Raw genomic sequence first — 19,015 nt, forward strand, 5'->3', positions numbered from 1 at the left:
AGACTCTGATAAATGATGTTGGGGCAGCTTTCACAGTGGTGTGGCCGCAGTGTTTCTACGGTTTTATTACAGTTTTTTTCCAATTGCTAAAACTAAAACAATAAATAAAACACACAAACTGCAAAATACCTTGTATATATCCTGCAAAATGAAGTACTGCAACCAAAACTACATATAGCATTATCAAAATCAAACTTTAGCTCCAAACGGCACACACTTCATTCATATTACCAGATGTTTGTCTAACCAACTACACACTGTTGGGCATCATGAAAAGCTCTCTCATCTTTAGTATGCTTTACTATAATACTAAAATAGTTCTTCAGATTGTTCACATACACAGAAATATTTGCAGATGCACACACATGCTATTGAAACATTTTTATTTTTTATATTTCCCCAAACAAGTCAGTGCAACATATGCACAGCAGATATATTTACATTAGACTGAACAAAAATATGCTTACAAAAAAACAGTCAACTGAAAAAGAAAATTGCAGAAAAAATATATAAAAAAAACGAGATATCATAGTGCTTACTTCCTGATTGAAGTGGTAACAATGAACCATTGAGGTGATTGAGCAGGTGGAACATCTATTGGCCAATCAGCTCATGTAGTGTCATTTTGAATGGCAAACATGTGACTTTATGTCAGATTGTTGTGTCGTATCCAGAGCACCGTGTTCAGTTCATTTAAAAAGTGACATTTTGAATTGCTAAATGTGTGTAAAGCAGAACATGTGTTTAGACTTTTGGAGACTTGAGAAGATGTTATTTTGTTAAATAATTGTGCTATACTTGTCATTGTAGTGTGTTAGCAGTTGGAAAAACTGTAAAGGTAGCAGAATTAAACTCCTCCTCCTCCTCCTCCTCACTGATCACCAGAGCAGCGTTTCCTCCTGTAACTTAATGAGATCACAAGATCCAGGTCCTGACTGGGAACTACTGGGTGGAACGATGCACAGGAAGCAGAACGCTGCTTTCACTCCAAGTCCTTCTGCAGTTTGAAGACAGACTGGGACTAGAAATGAGATGAGGCAGATAGGTAAGAGTTGAGTTAGAGCAGCAGAGGAAGCAGCAGCCATCTTTACTGATCACACACACACACACACACACACACAGAGAGAGAGAGAGAGAGCACTGACTGACCTCAGTCTACTTTATGAACTCTTCTCTCTCTGCACCGTCCCACTATTTCTACCCTCATTAAGTAACAGAAAGCCTTTGACCTGTTTGTTGGTCATTGTTATATTCTATATTTATTAGAGATGCAGCTATATTTGCTTCCTAATAGTTAAATGTGACTGTAGATCTCTCTGTGTTCATCTTTATGTCTGATTCTGTCTTCCTGTAAACACATGTTCCTAGGATGGTGAAGGCAAGCTAGTCCCGCCTTACTCTGCCTCTGATTGGCTTACCCTGGTATTCTCACCCTGACCATAACCAATCTCACTTCTCATGCCTAAATCTAACCAATCACACTGAGAAAGGCAACGAGTACTAGCCAATCAGAGGCAGAGTGGGACTTTCCTTTGCCATCCTAGAAAAGTATCACTTATTACTTTAATAACACTGGAGACTTTGTTGTTATTATTATTATTATTATACAGGCCTATCATCATCATAAATTAAATACATAATATAACATGAATACAAAATAATAGCTGTGCAATGAAAACCAATCAATCTAATTAAAAGAAGTACAACAAGTCAACATCTTACTAGGTGTCAAAGGCCACAGAGAAGAGATGGGTTTTACGACGAGATTTAAAAACCGGCAGAGAAGAGGCCTGTTTAACGTGCAGAGGCAGATCAGTCCTTAATTTAGGAGCCGCCACAGCAAAGGCCCGGCCCCCTCTGACACACTCAGGAGCAGCTGATCTTCTGACCTGAGAGAGCGAGTGGGGATTTAAGGGCGTAGAAGCTCCGAGAGCTAGGGCGGGGCAAGACCATTCAGGGCTTTAAAAGCAAATAAAAGAATGTTAAAATGGATCCTAAATAGAATAGGCAACCAGTGGAGTGAGGCTAAGATGGGGGAAATGTGCTCATGTTTACGTGTGCCAGTTATAAGACGTGCAGCAGCATTCTGTACCATCTGGAGACAGGCGATGGAGGACCCACTTACCCCCACATAAAATGCATTACAGTAATCCAGCTGAGTGGTAACAAAGGCGTGGATTACCATCTCAAAATGCTGTCTTGACAGTATTGGCTCTATTTTGGCCAGCTGCCTCAAGTGGAAGAAGCTTGATTTGACACCAGCCTTGGCCTAGGAGCAAGCTCTCATTTCCAATAACGCCCTGATTACATACCATACAAAATTACAACACATGCAGAACCACCGAACATAGCAATTAATATACACTATACAGTAGTACTACACAGTACACACATGGAACAGTTACAGGATGGTACACTCCAAATGCACATGTCCATTCATTCTACATGGCTTCATAAAGAAGACATTTAAAGGGATTACATTGAATCAGGCTGTTCCATTTCATTAAGGACTGCAGGTTATTCCATTTATATGGAGCATCATGTTCAGATGCAGTTGTGCCTAATTCTGTCCTAACAAAGGGAATATTTAGGACCAAGGAGTCCCTAGAGGGAGTGTCATAGTGATACCATTTAAAATTCAGCAAGCTTGTTCAATACACATGCAATTTTATAAGTAAGGCTTTCTAGATAAATAGCATGCAATGTTGCTTAGAGCGCGTGTGTGTGTGTGTGTGTGTGTGTGTGTGTGTGTGTGTGTGTGTTGCCATGCGTCTTAATAATGTTAATAATAATGTTTGTTGTACGCATGTCGTAGGTCAACTGTGTGAGTTTGGTCTCTGTTGTGTTTTCTGGTTCTGAAATGAATGAACTGTTGGTTTGGACACTCTGGTGTGTGATGTCATGTGTCTGTTGTCATGGTGATGATCTTTATTTTGTAGCCTAAATGTTCCTCTAATACAGTGACGGTAGAATTAAAACTCCATAAGTTAAACATTTCCGGTGGCGCTGCTCAGCTGGCGACTCAGACACGTGCCTGTCAGTCTGTTGCTTTGTCGAACTTGATCTTAATTGTTTTTGTTTTTATAATGTTTTTTCATGTGAAAGCGTTGATCACAATGAAGGCATTTTTGGTACAATTTCTGTTACTAATCTTGATTGGTGGGAGTATCCTTGCTTTGAATCAAGTATCATCTGCACAATTGGTCGGTGTAACGTTACCATCCTTGAGTTATAGCAGAGCGGAACTGTTCCTTTTAAGGACTGAAACAACATTGCCTCCCACGGACTTACCTGCTGATATCAGGAGGAAGGGTGCATCTTCGGCACGACCCAGGAAAAGAGGGAAGAGAGGAGGTGTCCGTCGCCGTCTTCGGAGCCGTGGTGATAAACCTCCTCTTCCGTCTGTGATTTTAAGTAATGTTACAAATGCGGCCGGGTGCATAAGTGACCGTGTCAACGAACAATTAAGGCGTACTCCAGCGGCCCCAATTCTCATCCTTGGAGACTTTAATCAGTGTAAACTGGAGCTTATGCTTCAGGGATACAAACAATATATTAAGTGCTTCACTAGAGGTAACAAGATTCTGGACAAATGCTACGGAAAAATTAAAAACGCATACGTTGCTAAGCCCAAGCCTCCTTTATCTAACGGTGATCACAACACTGTCGATTTAACTCCAATCTATAAAACTCTTTTAAAAAGAACTAAGCCACACACAAAGACAATCTCGGTCTAGTCGGAGGATAGCATACAGACTTTAAAAGGCTGCTTTGATTCCACGGATTGGAATCTCTTTCATGAGATGGATATTGAGACAGCTACAGACGGACTATATACACTTTTGTGTGGACTCTATTGTGGAGAAGAAAACTAACAGTATTTCCAAATAACAAAAGTTTTATAACAAAGGAAGTTAAGGAATGTTTGAATAGGAAGAAGTTGTCATTTATAAATAATGATAAAATAAAATTAAAATTAGTCCAAAGAGAACTGAATATATTATTGAGGGGGGCAAGGAAAAAATATAGAGATACAATAGAAGATAATTTTGCCACAGGGAATTCAAAAAACCTATGGGACTCAATGAAACTTGTGACAAATATGACATCCCCTCATAGAAATTTCATAACTAATGATGACGAACATAGGGCAAACGATTTAAATGACTTTTTTCTTAGATTTGAGTCGCCAGATGATTATACGGATGTTCTGGATAATGTAACATGTGAACCAGGTCAGAGGATAGTGGTGGACCCACAGGTGGTTAGCACTTTATTTAGAGGTGTATGCTCTAAAAAATCTATGGGTCCAGATAGGATTTCAGCCTTTTTGTTGAAAACCTGTGCAATAGAGCTTTCCAGGGCATTCTGCCCAATTTTTCAAAAATCTTTAGATTCACATACTATTCCATCCTTATGGAAAAGATCTATTGTTATACCAGTCCCTAAGAAACAGAACTCAATGGAGAATTGTGATTTCAGACCTGTGGCCCTAACATCACATGTTATGAAGTGTTTTGAACGATATGTTTTAATGGGTTTGAAGGATCATGTTAAACATTTACTCGACCCGTTTCAATTTGCTTATAAGGAGAGGCGAGGTACTGAGGACGCCATTAACTGCATCTCTCACTTAGTGACTAGTCATTTAGAAGACACTCAAGCATATGCCCGTTTACTTTTTATTGATTTTAGTTCAGCGTTCAATACCCTGAATCCTAGATTGCTGACCACAAAGTTAAAAGAACTTAATGTAAATCCATACTGTATCAAATGGCTCTATTCCTTTCTGAACAATCGCACACAACAAGTGAGAGTCAACAACTCGTACTCTGAGGTTAAAATTACAAATACGGGAGCCCGCAGGGAGGGATGCGCCTGTTCACCAATTTTATTTACATTATATACCAATGACTGCGTAGCAAGTCAAGAGAGTACTTTTTTTATCAAGTTTTCTGATGACACAGCAATTTTAAGCTTATTAAAAAGGAAAGATAATGTTTCACACTATTTCTCTGAGGTAGACAGATTTGTTGGCTGGTGCGATAATAACTTTTTAATACTGAATGGAGCCAAGACTGTAGAGATCATTTTTGATCCTAGAAGTGTAAGAGACCATAGTCCGGTAATGATATATGGTAATATCATTGCACAGGTACCTTCACATAAGTACTTGGGAGTTTATATAGATAATGCACTATGTTGGTCTTCTCATGTCAACAATCTTTGTTCCAGGTTACAGCAGAGGCTACATTTTTTACGAAGGTTAAAAGCGTTCGGAGTAAATCAGAGAATTATGTACTTGTTCTACTGGTCTATTTTTGAGAGTTTGATCAGATATGGTATTACGGCATGGTATGGTAATATGACTGTCCAATTAAAATCAAGGTTGGGACGATTGGTGCACACGGCTTTTAAAATTATAGGGGGTGTGGGGGAACGATCACCCCAAGAGCTATTTGATGCTTCAATTCTAAATCATGCCAAGAAAATTGTGAGAGACGATACGCATATCTTGAATGCCAATTTTAAATTATTACCTTCGGGAAGGAGGTACAGGGTCTTGATGTGCAGGTCTAATCGATTAAAAAACTCCTTTGTTCCTAATGCAATCAAGGCGCTAAATAGAAATGAAATATTGTGAACTACCTTCTTGTGCTTTTCTTTTTTTTTTATTTATCTTATTTGTTTTAATGGATGCTGTATTGTGTGAATGATCTATTATTGTGTTTTATGTACTTTGATCATGTTGCTTTTCATGACTAGACTATGCGCGGTGTCCAAGACAAATTTCCCAGTGATGGGACTAATAAAGTATAAAGTAAAAGTAAAGAGCTGTGAGCTGTTCCCTGCTGAACTGAACATGTGTAAAGAAAGAGAAGGTGCTGTGATATGATGCTCTCATCCAGAGAGGAAAATGATAAGAAGATTTAAAGGGTCTGATATGATGCATCCAGAGAGAGGTTTATTCAGCAAAAAATGATAAGAAGATGGATATAAAGGGTCTGATATGATGCTCTCATCCAGAGAGAGGTTTACTATCAGCAGCTTATTGAAAATGATAAGAAGATGGATATAAAGGGTCTGATATGATGCTCTCATCCAGAGAGAGGTTTACTATCCGCAGCTTATTGAAAATGATAAGAAGATGGATATAAAGGGTCTGATATGAATGTGTACATTAGAGCAGGAATGTGCAGTTATTGTCCAGGGGTATAAAACTATGTAAACAGTTTAAATCCAAACATATGTGTAGTAGTGAAGATAGTAAGGATTGGGGGGGTCTTCAGATGGAGGTAGAACTAACAGACTTGTTGCTGCCCTTCAGCTCTCACAGTTGGCTTTGACTTCATGTATTAACTTCTAGCTGTGTTCTCATCAACGTCACCATCTGCTAGAAGAATTGGGATGGATCCATGGAAGTGGGGGGGGCCGTCTGATGCCTTGTATGTTATGAAGAGTTTCCGGTGAAAAACACATCTAAAGAATGTAAATGTGACCCTCAATGTGAGTAGTTTGTCTCTTTGTAGCTGCATGAGGCTCATTCTGCTTTAACCTCTGTTGCCTGATTTTGGTCTATTTCCCTTCCCCAAAGGGAGAAGCTTCTAACAGAAGAACTGGGAGGCCAGAATGCATGTATGAGACTTCATTAGAAACCTACATTCTTCTAGTTTATGAAAATGGGCTGGATTAGCATGTGATTAAAACACAACATACACTACAGCAGTTCAAACATGGTTCAAAATAGTTATTTTGGTAAAATAACTAAAACATACTTTGTCACACTGCAGAACACAACACAACACAACATATACCTTCTTGACCAGGAGTGCCCAAATTCTTCCCCTTCAAGGGCCAAAAATGAATCGGGCTGGAGGGCCGCGGGCCAAAACTAAACGTTCAAGTCGTGGGCCTTTAAATTGAAATGTTTTGCATATTTGCATATCATAAATCATATAGTTGAACACATATTAAGGAATAACAAAATACATATTCATAAGTAATAAATAAACACTATTTATTAATACAAATAGATTTGATTAATCATTACAACAATTCAGGGCAGAACATGCCCCTCGACATACATTACAACTATCAGTTGGAATATCAGTGGGAGACATGAAGCCTGTCTTTGCTTTTCAGAAGTCCCTCAACATCAGGTTCCAGCCAACTGGTGAACCTGTAGTTCGTTAGCTTTGGTCCGAATCAGTTGGTGATAGTAAACTTGGAGCGATTTGCACTCGGTCGGTTTGGTTTGGTTTCACACCTGGAAAAATCCAAATGTACCAAAATGCACCATTACAAATCACGCAAGAACGTCAACTCCTCTTATTGGTCGGATGTGTCTGGGGGCGGGAGCAAGAAAGTAAACAAAAAGAAGGTCCTGTGTTCTGGACTAGTGCATATTTCTTGCATCTCCATGGTCAAACCAGCACATTTTATTAAAATGATCAGACATTGTTTGCTCTTGGGTTAAAACGGAAAAATGAATAACAAAAAAACGACAGTTGAAAAACTTGCAGTTTTCCAGTTAATTTTTAATTTGTATGGACATTGGAAAAAAAAAAGAAAACTGAGGTCATATTTTTGTTTTTTTTTGAAACATCGACCCGTTTTTTCGTTTTTTCATTTTTGGTTTAAAACGAAAAACGGATTATACTTTAGTACCCTGACCTTCAAGCAGCTCTCAGTATGCTTGTTTGGTCCACTTTTGGTGCGCTCCAGAGTTCGATTGCCACGTTCTCACCTGCCCAAACGAACCGCACCAGCGGGACAAACGAACTCTAGTGCGATTCAACCGAACTAAAGGCTGTCGGTGTGAAACCCTGACAGTGAGTTACTAGCTACTCTTCAGCCCTCTTCTTCTCTTCTTCACTCTTGTCATCATAAAGATCTGTGCTGACAGAAGCTAAATAGCACCTCTCTATTGCCCAATCCAAACCAATGTTAAACTGTGGCCGGATAGTGAACTGCAGCCAGTCTTTGAGTTAATAGAACGTTGAGACAAGAGCGCGGACCAAAAAGAACTGTGTGCGGGCCCCAAATTGGGCAGCCCTGTTCTAGACCTTACAAGACCTCTATAAAGTTACACAACTCTAGTCATAACCTAATGGGAGCTATCATCTCCACAACCTCTCCACAACCTCTCCTAAACCTCTCCAAGTGACCACATTTTGCTAAATGCTTTTACTCCCTTCTATACTATTATAAAAAAACATACTAAAGACTTAAAATGACTTCCAAAACCTTTTAACATTCATTCAAACACTGATCATATTTGTTCTCATAAATCACATGGATGTGGCTGCTGGCTCTGGGAGGCGGGACTTAGCTCTGTTGTCCATTCATTAGGACTGGCTCCCATTGGATGTTCCTGTCACGCTATGTACAGTTGGAAAGGGAACATGATTGGCTACAGCTGCCATGATTGACGTGTTGATAGCCAATGAGAGCTGTTTCTAAGATGGCTGCTCAGAGAGATGACGCAGCGTATTGGCGCTCCACAGTGGGAGCGCTCGCTGGACGTCGGGGGCTGTCCCGGGGTGAAAACTAAACAGAAAAAGGCGGGGATAGTTTCTTTGTGTAGGCAGCAACGTGAGGAAAACAAACGTACCCGGGAACACGTTGCAGGGCGAGGAGACGGAACGAGGTCGGCACATGAAGTTAGCAGACAGTTAGCATGGACTCTACAGGACAATATTCCTAACCTGGAGGAATTCTTTCCATCTGTGGACACTTCCGGACTAGAGGAATATTAATAAGACAGGAAAGGACGGGGACTGAAGGTTTAGGACAGCCTCCAGGTAGGGAAGCGCCATCATCTTCTCCTTTTGTTCTTCTTCTTTGATCAATCTCATGAGATCACTAAGATGCTGAGTCATGCTTTGGTGCTTCTGATTCCAGTCAAATGAAGTGAAGGACTGAAGTCCAGAGAATGTTCCCAATCAAAGTGGGGGGGCTGTTCCGTCTCCTAATGCTAGCCACTGGCCTTTTAATACTTTTTTTTTTTTAGCGGGGAGAGAGAGAGAGTATAGTGTCTCCTGTCTCATGGTGTGTCTCTGTGTGTAGATCAGCAGATAGTATATGAGTATAGTGATGTTCTAGTGTGGAGTGTCTCCTGTCTCATGGTGTGTCTCTGGTTGTTGTCTTCACAGCTCATCTGTGGGACGAGACCCTTCTGACTTCAGGACGTCCGTCTGGAATTAGTTCCCCCTGAAGAACAAGAATGAGTTCTCCACAAAAGGTGAGATCACTTTGACAACAATGCAGCATTAATATTGATTGATTGACATCATTATTACATATTGGATCATTTTATGTAAATTAGGGCTGTCAAATTGGTTAAAATATTTGATCACGATTAACCTCAGGACTGTCCTTAGTTAACTCGTTATTAATCACACATATTATATCTGTTCTAAATGTACTTTAAGGGATATGTTTTTGAACTTTGTAATGCTCAAGTGGTATTTGAGAGTTAACGTTCTCCGGTGGTAACTCAGTTCACATCAACAGTTGATGCTAATACCTTTAGTCTTGTGGAGAGAACCATCTGGAAGGGTTTAGAAACTCAACTTGTCCTCCGTAGACACTATTCATTACACCACAACATTGGTCTGCACTAGGGGTGGGGGAAAAAATCGATACAGCATAGTATCGCGATATTTTTCATGGCAATACTGTATCGATACACAGATGGCAAGTATCAGTCTTTTTTGATATATGTGTTGGTCAGTTTGTCTGCTTGACGATCACATTTTGCAGCAATAAAATTGAAGAGAGATGAACAAACAGAGAAATGTATCTTTTTAGATAAAACAGATGTTGACAAAAGTGTCCTTTCGGGACATGAAATTGGGAAAAATCTGAAGTTGGAAAAAAAGTTAATACATTGCAATATATCGCAGAATATTGCAATATGTTTAAAATCGCAATAATATCGTGACATAAGTATTGGGATGATATCGTATCGTGAGGCCTCTGGTGATTCCCACCCCTAGTCTGCACCCCCCCAGCTGGCTTTAAACTCAGTGGGGGGTATGTTCACCTCTCTAGCCACGACTAGGGTTGGCTATTATTTGGGTTTTTACAGATACCGGTGCTAAAGCAATACTTTTAAAACCAATAAAAAAAGACAGTTGGTGACATTAAAGACTGGTAACACTTTATAATAAGGGTCCATTAAAAGCATGAATTAATGAATGTAGTACTTGATGAACTATCAGTAATGTACAAGGATTAATAGTATCTCATGCATGACTTAATGCAGCAACAATATGTTAATTAATGCATAAATTAAGGTATTTGAATCCTCATGATTTCTCATTTATTAATGATGTTCATGTCTTCTTCAAAATACTGATCAGTCACAGCAGACCAGGCTAACAGCTAGCCTGCTCCTGACCAGGCTAACAGCTGTTGTGGAAGTTTTCTTTGCAGCAGGGGGGAAGTTTTCAGAGTTTAGTAAATTGAAACAAATAAGACAGTCTGAGACTAAAACCAAGTTGGGTTTTTGTATTTTATTAAACATATATATTTGCAAATAGGAGGAAAACAAGTTCACAAGAAGCACGCAGCTCAGTGTGGAAAAGATTCTTCAAATGAGTGAGAGGAAACCGTGAGCTTAAATGCACATTGGGAAAAGGGGAGTGACGTTCGAACACAATCAATTGTATACATGACTTTGCACATTCTTACAAACAATAAAGATAGCAACCTTTTAGATGTTTTTCTCTGGCGACCGTAAAGATATAGATCCAGTGCTGGCATTTATCAGAGAAACGAACAGACAGACATACATACATCATAAAACCACTTCATCTAATCCTCTGCCTTTTTCTGCCCCAGCTGGGGTCACGCTCCCCGTACATCTAAACTGACAAGAGGGGAACGGATCTGGAGGAGGATGTTAGATTTTGTGGCCTTGTGGGTTATCAGTTCACACGAAGGGCATACACTTTCTCTCAGACTCTCAGTCTCTGAAGTTTAACAAACTCCAATCCACATGCAGAAACGAAATGAACTGTCTTTTCTTACATTAATGCAAGAGAATGCAATGTCCTAATAAAACATAAAGATTATAAACATAAATGCTTAAATGTTATTTTTCCCATTACACAGCTAGGATGTATTAATCCTGGCGCCTTATCTGTTCACTCAGCAGGGCTTTTAACTTATTATTATTATTATTATTATTATTATTATTATTATTATTATTATTATTATTATTATTATCAGCCTCAGGGTGACTTTGCCTTGTTTACCAGCCACAGTGGCGGGTGGATTGTAAAACATTCCTTGTAACGGATTGGACAGTTTTTGTTAAAGAATGCTGTTGTTAAGTAACAATGCACAATGCTTATAAGAGTCGCGTTACGTTACTGCTAATGAATCCCCAAAATGTCCAGATTTTGCTGCTTCATAATACAAACATTCAAATACCAACATAACGGAGTGAAGAACTTACAGGAAATGAAACCGGGGCTTTGACCACGCATAGTCGACTAGCTAGTTTTCAGCGCTAGTCCGTGAGTCCGTGACACATGTAGCTAGCTAGCTGAGCTGAGGTACAGACGAAAGGAAAATTATCTGTTAAAAAATGTGGCGACATATCCCCGGTGTTAAGAGGCCCGCCGCGGAGTCAGCAGTAGCTATGGATGTACAAACTGTTGAGAGCGAAGTAAAGAAAAAGAGAAGGTACTTCTCAAACAAGTAGCACATTGTTAAACGTACAGCGAAAGACCACGCAAAACATTTCAGACCGTCCTGCCAACCTGTATACATTTTAACGTCAATGTAACGATGTTTAAGGAGCTGCTGCCGTTTTAATCCTGTCGGCTCTCTGCTGCTCAGTTCTACCCCGCGACTGATGACACACACAGACACACACACAGACACACACACACACACACACACACACACACACACACACACACACACAGGATGCAGGAAAAACCGGAGATGAGACGTACAGGATTACCTAAATTGAGGACAGCTACACTTGTTAAGTCGAATAGGCTAAGTCCTTCATCAAACCGTATGAATGTGTGTCTCAGGTCAGGATAGGAAATTAACTAACAATGTAAAGATCAACAAGCTACTGAAAAATTTAATTTATAAATTTATATTAATAAAATATGTATTAATAATAAGTAATTTAATAAAGCAATTAAAAGTATGCTAGTGAACTTTCTTTTATAAATTTGAATTCCGTAAAAAGTGGCTGGTAAAAAATTTAAGTGGCTGGTAAAATTGGGCCACTTTGGCTGGTGGATGCCCAAAGTTAATTTCCCACCCTGATCAGCCTGCATTAAAATACAACCGGTACATATTACTGTTCATTCAAGTCCTGTTATTATTTTAACATTGTGACCATTATTTAAATAAATATTCATGTGACAGTCATTGGTGCTGTTATATTGCCTTTATGAAGACTAATACACTGCTTTTCATATTGTTGTTAGAAGTTTGGTGAATCTAGTATGACAGTTGTTGAGATAATTAGGCTGATAAAGTTATAAATGTGTTTTAAATGAAGTTAGTGATGAAGGATAATATATAAAGTCCTATACACATGTTTCTATAATGGTTCTAACAGACTGGTCAGTAAGGGTGGGTGATATGGAAAAATTATATCGTGATATTTTGACGATAATGATAAAAAATGGGCACATTGTTGAATGGAAACAGTTCTTATTTATTATAAAAAATATGTAAGTATTCAAGTAAAAACAATTCAAATACATACAAAATACTAATTGAACTAGTAAAAAAAGTAGTAAACCTTCAGTTGTACACCTCTGCTGTAATGTAAATTGTGCAGCATACAAGCAAGATGAAATCATAATAATAAATAAAGAGCTCTGTTCTGTAACATATTGCACACATCCATGTTCTTATTGAATTTGAAGCAGTCCTGGAGCTGGGACAGGGCCGGGTCAGACCAGGTTCTGATAGTTCTTCTACTTAGCTGTATAGTCCTGCTGGGATCAGGAGTAGTTGGGTGTGATCTGACTAGAGCTGGGGAATATATTGTTATTATATTGATATCGCGATATGAGACTAGATATTAGATATGTTAGATTTTGGATATCGTAATATGTAGGGCGCTATGAAATCTGTTTTATTTTGTTTCAGATTTATTTTTAACCGTTTCAGATTTGCTTGTTTTATTCTTCTAAGCAGTATGGACCTTTTTAAAAGCACATTCAAAATTACCTAAATAAAAGCTAACGGCATGCTCACCTATAACAATGTTGAGGACACTGCGATATCGGTTGTCAGAGGTTTTGTCGACAACAACGAAGATTTTCTTTCCACGGATCTCTTGCAGCACTTTTTGCACGTGCTGGTCAAAGACCCGCGGCAGGTGGGTCCCGCTGTACGTTTAGCTTTGTTCTTGAGATGAGCTTTTGATTTCAAATGGTCGTTACATGTTTCCTTTCAGGTCCCTTCAACAGTATGTTGACAAAACTTACAAAACAGTCGGTGTCCAGACTCATAGTAGTCGTTGGGGTATTGTTCAGCCCAGTATTTAGCAATTAGTTCAGAATTTCTTAATTTTTTTTAATCTTAATTAATTTTAATAACACATTTTTATCTATTCTGAATGTCCTTTGATTTCTTTTTGTCCCATTATTTGTTTCTCATTTTAATGCTCTTATCAACATGGAAAAGTGGATCTGCTTGTTTGTGCCTTTGTCGCCTGGCTTTGACGAGGGGGCGGAGAATTTGCATCAGCTGTGTGCTCGGCCATCAGCTGTGTGCTCGGCCATCAGCTGTGTGCTCGGCCATCAAGTGGTATTTCAGACTGGACGTGCTGCGATGATAGCTCAGTTCACAACAACAAAACACACATCACTTTGGTCTTGTCAATGGAACCATTTGGCAACTATTGAAAAGTAAACTTTCCATTCAGAATCTTAATGGTATCCATTTAGGTGTCTCACGTTATCCTGCTACTCTTTGGCCGGCTTGCAATCCCAAACAAGTGTGTGTGGCGTGCTTGTTGTGTTTCCTAGCTAGATCCAGTGTGGTGTTGTAGTTTTTCTAACGTTACTAGTTGTTGCAACAGCATGTCAAAAAAAACGACAAAGTTTTAAAAGATAAAAAAAATGGATGCCATTAAAATGGGTTTGTGTTAACGCCGCTAATAATGCGTTTAACTGACAGCAGTATTATTTATCAAAAATCTCATTGTGTAAATATTTTGTGAAAGCACCAATAGTCCACACTACATCGCATGGTTCAAGATTCCATTCCTGTCCTATGTTCATTGCCACGGTTTCCATATAGTGATACAGAAAATGTGCTACAAATACTCTGTTAAGGCCACTTTTTGGAAAAATACTCCACTCTTTTAGAAAAAGGCAATCGCAAAAATTCAAGATTCATTTTTCAAGGTGGGTGTTGCTTTAATAGTGTACTCTGTTGGGACGGAGTTAAAAGGAAGGATTGAAAAAAAAGAAAACATAAGTTCTATTCACATTTTTACCAGCTCAAAGGCCTGGTGGTTAGGGTCCAACCTGAGATGGAGAGGTCGTGTCCTGCCGAGTCATAATAAAGACTGTTAAAAATTGTAGCCAATGCCTCCCTCCTTGGCTTCTGGGCACGATGTAACTTTGTGTTGTTGAACCGAAGTCGACAATTGTAGTGATACTTCACTTTGTTCCTTGTCAAAGTAGCTTCTATACCACCACCTTCATCAAGTTGTTCCAGGTCCAGGGTCATTGGCATTTTGTTGATCTTGTGAAAGAGTGGAATGTTGGTGGCAATCATTTTATAGCCATCATGTTTCTCAGCATGATGATGGTGATGGATGGGTTCCTTTGTGTCTGTCTGACAAAGACAACATTTCATCCAATCAGTTGGCCTCTTGGCTGATATGGGATTTTCATTTGCCATTTTGGGGGTTTGTTGTCTGATTAAGGCCGAGGGGTTATCCTTTTACCACCTCAATCGTAGACATAGTACACATTCAGGTATGGGATACAACTAGGTTTGGGTCACCTATATCTAGCCCGATCATTCATCCAGTGCCACAAGTCCCGTGTAATCTGTACACCTTCCAGGTAAGGATACATGAACAGGTCATGTATTGCCTCACTTACCCTTGGCTCAGCTCTCCCGCGCTGGCACAACCTGTCAATTCAGGTGCAGCTATCTAACTACATCTATTATTAGCTAATTGATGAGGGGCTGTTAGACAGCATTTGGGACACTAAACGTAGCTATACTATAGAACTACAGTGTAACTAAAACTAGATCAGCTGACACTGAACCCCACGCTGAGTTCCACAGCAGTGAAGTCACCAGCGTGCCCTGGTTGTGTAATGACGTTCACTCTAATAAACGAAACCTTCGTTAACACATTAAATTGAGCTCTGACAGAAATGGTGGCCATCTTGAATTTTTGAGTTTATGAACTACTGCTCTTAACTGAAACTGTTGAAGGAGTCAATTGTCATTTGCACAAACAGCTGTACACTTTGCCTTAAAAGCTAGCAGTGGGAGTTAATATGTTACTTAGGAAATGTATATTTTAACTCATACAAGAGAGATGGAGAGACAGAGTGAGAGAGAGGTATGTAGGCTATGAATCATATTCTAGCATTGTAGATAAGTGGTTGTAATTGATTATAATGGTTAATTTCCTGAGTAACATTATCTTCTGCTCACTTTTAAAGTGCTCATATTATGCTAATTTTCAGGTTCATAATTGTATTTAGAGGTTGTACCAGAATATGTTTATGTGGTTTAATTGTCAAAAAACACCATATTTTTGTTGTACAGCACATTGCTGTAGCTCCTCTTTTCATCCTGTGTGTTGAGCTCTCTGTTTTAGCTACAGAGTGCGACCTCTCACTTCTGTTCCAGCTTTGATGGGAGTCGCACATGCTCAGTACCTAGGTAAGGACTGCTAGCTAGTCAATTGGAGAGTATGAGGGCGTGCCCTGACAGTACCTAGATAAGGACTACTAGCCAGTCAGAAGCAGAGTATGAGGGCGTGCAATGCTAGCAGCTAGGCGAGCATTATAACGTGTGTTACAAAGTGACCACGTTTGTCTTTTTGTTTTTCACTTTGTAAACTTATAACCTAACTCCTTGAAGTAGAAATTTTGGGTATCTATACTTTACTGGAGTAATTATTTTACAGCAGACTTTTTACTTCTACTCACACTTACATTTTCACACAATTATCTGTACTTTCTACTCCTTACATTTAAAAAATAGCCTCATTACTCCTATTTCAGTTCGGCTTGTTTTCATTCCGGCTTGTCATTGTTCAAAAACGCACACAAAAAAACAACCTATCCAGATAAATCGCGCCATCTGGATAGAGTGAATTTGATTGTGGTTGGATGAGAAGTATAAACATATACCATCCCGACACCCTATTGGTTTGTACGTGATCCATCACACCTGCACAGACCCGGTGCTAATACGGCACAGCGACTTCATGTACCAGCCCCCCAAATTTGTGTTCTTAAACACTAGCATTGATTATTTGTACTCTGTACTGACATCACTTTGTCCAAGTTGACAAAGTGTTGTCAGCGGTGCCCTGCAATGTCATGCTGCGTCCTGCTGCTTCCTGCTGAACCCTGCTGCTTCCCGCTACGTCCATCCATGCTCTGCTGGGCCACGTTACATCCTGTAACGCCCTGCAGCGCCCTGATATGACGTGAACTACTACGACTACCATTTGAAGTCACTGTTGCATTATTAATGTGACTATTATCGCCACTGTTCATCATATCCCAACCGGCCCGTAAGACCCCGCCTACCAAGAGCCTGGGTCTGTCCGAGGTTTCTTCCCAAGAGGGAGTTTTTCCTCGCCACTGTCGCACTGCTTGCTCTTGAGGGACTTACTGTAATTGTTGGGGCTTTGTAAATTATAGAGTGTGGTCTAGACCTACTCTATCTGTAAAGTGTCTCGAGATAACCTATGTTATGATTTGATACTATAAATAAAATTGAATTGAATTAACGACCGTTATCTACCGGACCGAATAGCAATGCAGATTTCGGTGCCTTACTTAGGTGCCACTTAAAAGCCTGCGCTTCTCTCTGATGCTCCAAAAACGAACATTAGAGGGAACTGAAACATCGCTGCACGGGACGCTAGTTAACACTAGCTACACTTAGCAGCAGGTAATGTTAGCCTACCGTTAGCTAGCAGCTGGAGTAAACACGGTTAAAATGCTGACAGCTAAACGGTGTAAAAGTGTGTCAGTAATTTACTGGTGAAATAAGTTATTGTTATAAGATATTATTATTATTATTATTATTACATTTTAATAAATCATTTAATTTTGACCCTGTGGCCTTAGCAATACACAAGCCGTTTATATATTTTTGATCATACAGAACATTTTAGTTAAAAAATAACATATTTTTGATCATACAGAACAGAAAAATACACTTGAATAATGTGCTCCTTTTGACTTTGCAGGTATGACTATAGGCACCTGTGGGGTGGGCTAAGCTTTTGTCCTTAATGGCATTTTTTCCCAGTTACATTACTTTTACTTTTATACTTTAAGTAGTTTTGAAACCAGTACTTTTCCCCTTTTACTTTAGTAAAAAGCTTGAGTTGATACTCCAACTTCTACAGAAGTCTTTTCAAATCCTAGTATCTATACTTCTACTTGATGTATCTATACTTCTACTTGATGTAATGAATGTGAATACTTTTGACAACTCTGGTTCAGAGCACTGGTCAGTAAATGTATGTTTTTAGGCTGCTTACGCATTCAGGCGGTCCGCGATCGTCTGCCACACTTTCTCTCGCTGTTTCATTACAGCATTACAGTTGTTTTATTACAACTTGCCTGAAAAATTTAGAATATTTCAGAACTTATAAAAGTTATGAAAAGTCCAGGGTTTAAAAAGGTTGTTCACTATCTCTCTCGCTCTCTTTGTTGCTATAGAAACGGAGAGGAGGAGATGGACCCAAACGTCACCACTGTCAACACTGTGATAAATCCTTCTCAACATCTGCATATTTAAAGATTCATCAGAGAGTTCACACTGGAGAGAATCTACACAGGTGTGATCAATGTGTGGCAGTTTTCACACAACTGAGTATCCTAAAAAAACATCAACGCCTTCACACTGGAGAGAATCTACACAGCTGTGATGAATGTGGGGCAGCTTTCACACAACAGAGTGAACTAAAACAACATCAACGCATTCACACTGGAGAGAAGCCGTACAGCTGTGATCAATGTGGGGCAGCTTTCACACAACGCGGTCACCTAAAGAACCATCAACGCTTTCACACTGGAGAGAAGCCGTACAGCTGTGATCAATGTGTGGCAGCCTTTACACTACAGAGTCACCTAAAAAACCATCAACGCATTCACACTGGAGAGAAGCCGTACATCTGTGATCAATGTGGGGCAGCTTTCACACTACAGAGTAACCTAAAACACCATCAACGTGTTCACACTGGAGAGAAGCCGTACAGCTGTGAACAATGTGGGAAAGCGTTTTCTCACAGTAGTAACCTTAAAAGACACCACCAGCTCATTCACACTGCCTCGTAGTGAACATGTTTCCGAGCCAAGCTGTTTCCTCCTGCCTCCTCCTCATGTCCCGATAGCTGTGTTGTTATATTCTGATCTTCTCTCCACATTGAGGGCTGACCAGCAGTTACGACTATTTAAGTTTAGGAAAAAGATTGTGTTTGGATTAAAACTATCTAAGAACACGCATTCTTCTTCTTTGGATTAGGTAGACTAGTGGCTGCAATAGCAACTGTTTGTCACCAACATTGTCTTAAGGCGAGACACGGCAGGCAAAAACATCCTTGTTTTTTTTTTTTTTTTTGGTCAATTTTGAGATTTTGGGCTATTTGTCTTTAATAACATGTCTTCTTTCAGACTTTCAGACTTGTGGTGAAAAAAATTTCCAAAATACACATTTAGGTCTTTATTTTACTACACTTTGTCTGTTTGCGTCGATAGATTTCTCCTAAATTCAACAAAAGTTGGCATTTTAAATGCTCCGC

At 39.5% G+C, this 19,015-nt stretch overlaps 1 pseudogene; it reads left to right on the forward strand.

The window, feature by feature from the left end:
- The window catches only part of LOC114546107 (zinc finger protein 729-like), a 44,578-nt pseudogene extending 25,714 nt beyond the window's left edge, over nt 1-18,864 (forward strand).
- The last annotated feature ends 151 nt before the right edge of the window (nt 18,865-19,015 follow it).

The sequence above is a fragment of the Perca flavescens genome, chromosome 19 (genome assembly GCF_004354835.1).
Source record: "Perca flavescens isolate YP-PL-M2 chromosome 19, PFLA_1.0, whole genome shotgun sequence".
NCBI classification, from domain to species: domain Eukaryota; kingdom Metazoa; phylum Chordata; class Actinopteri; order Perciformes; family Percidae; genus Perca; species Perca flavescens.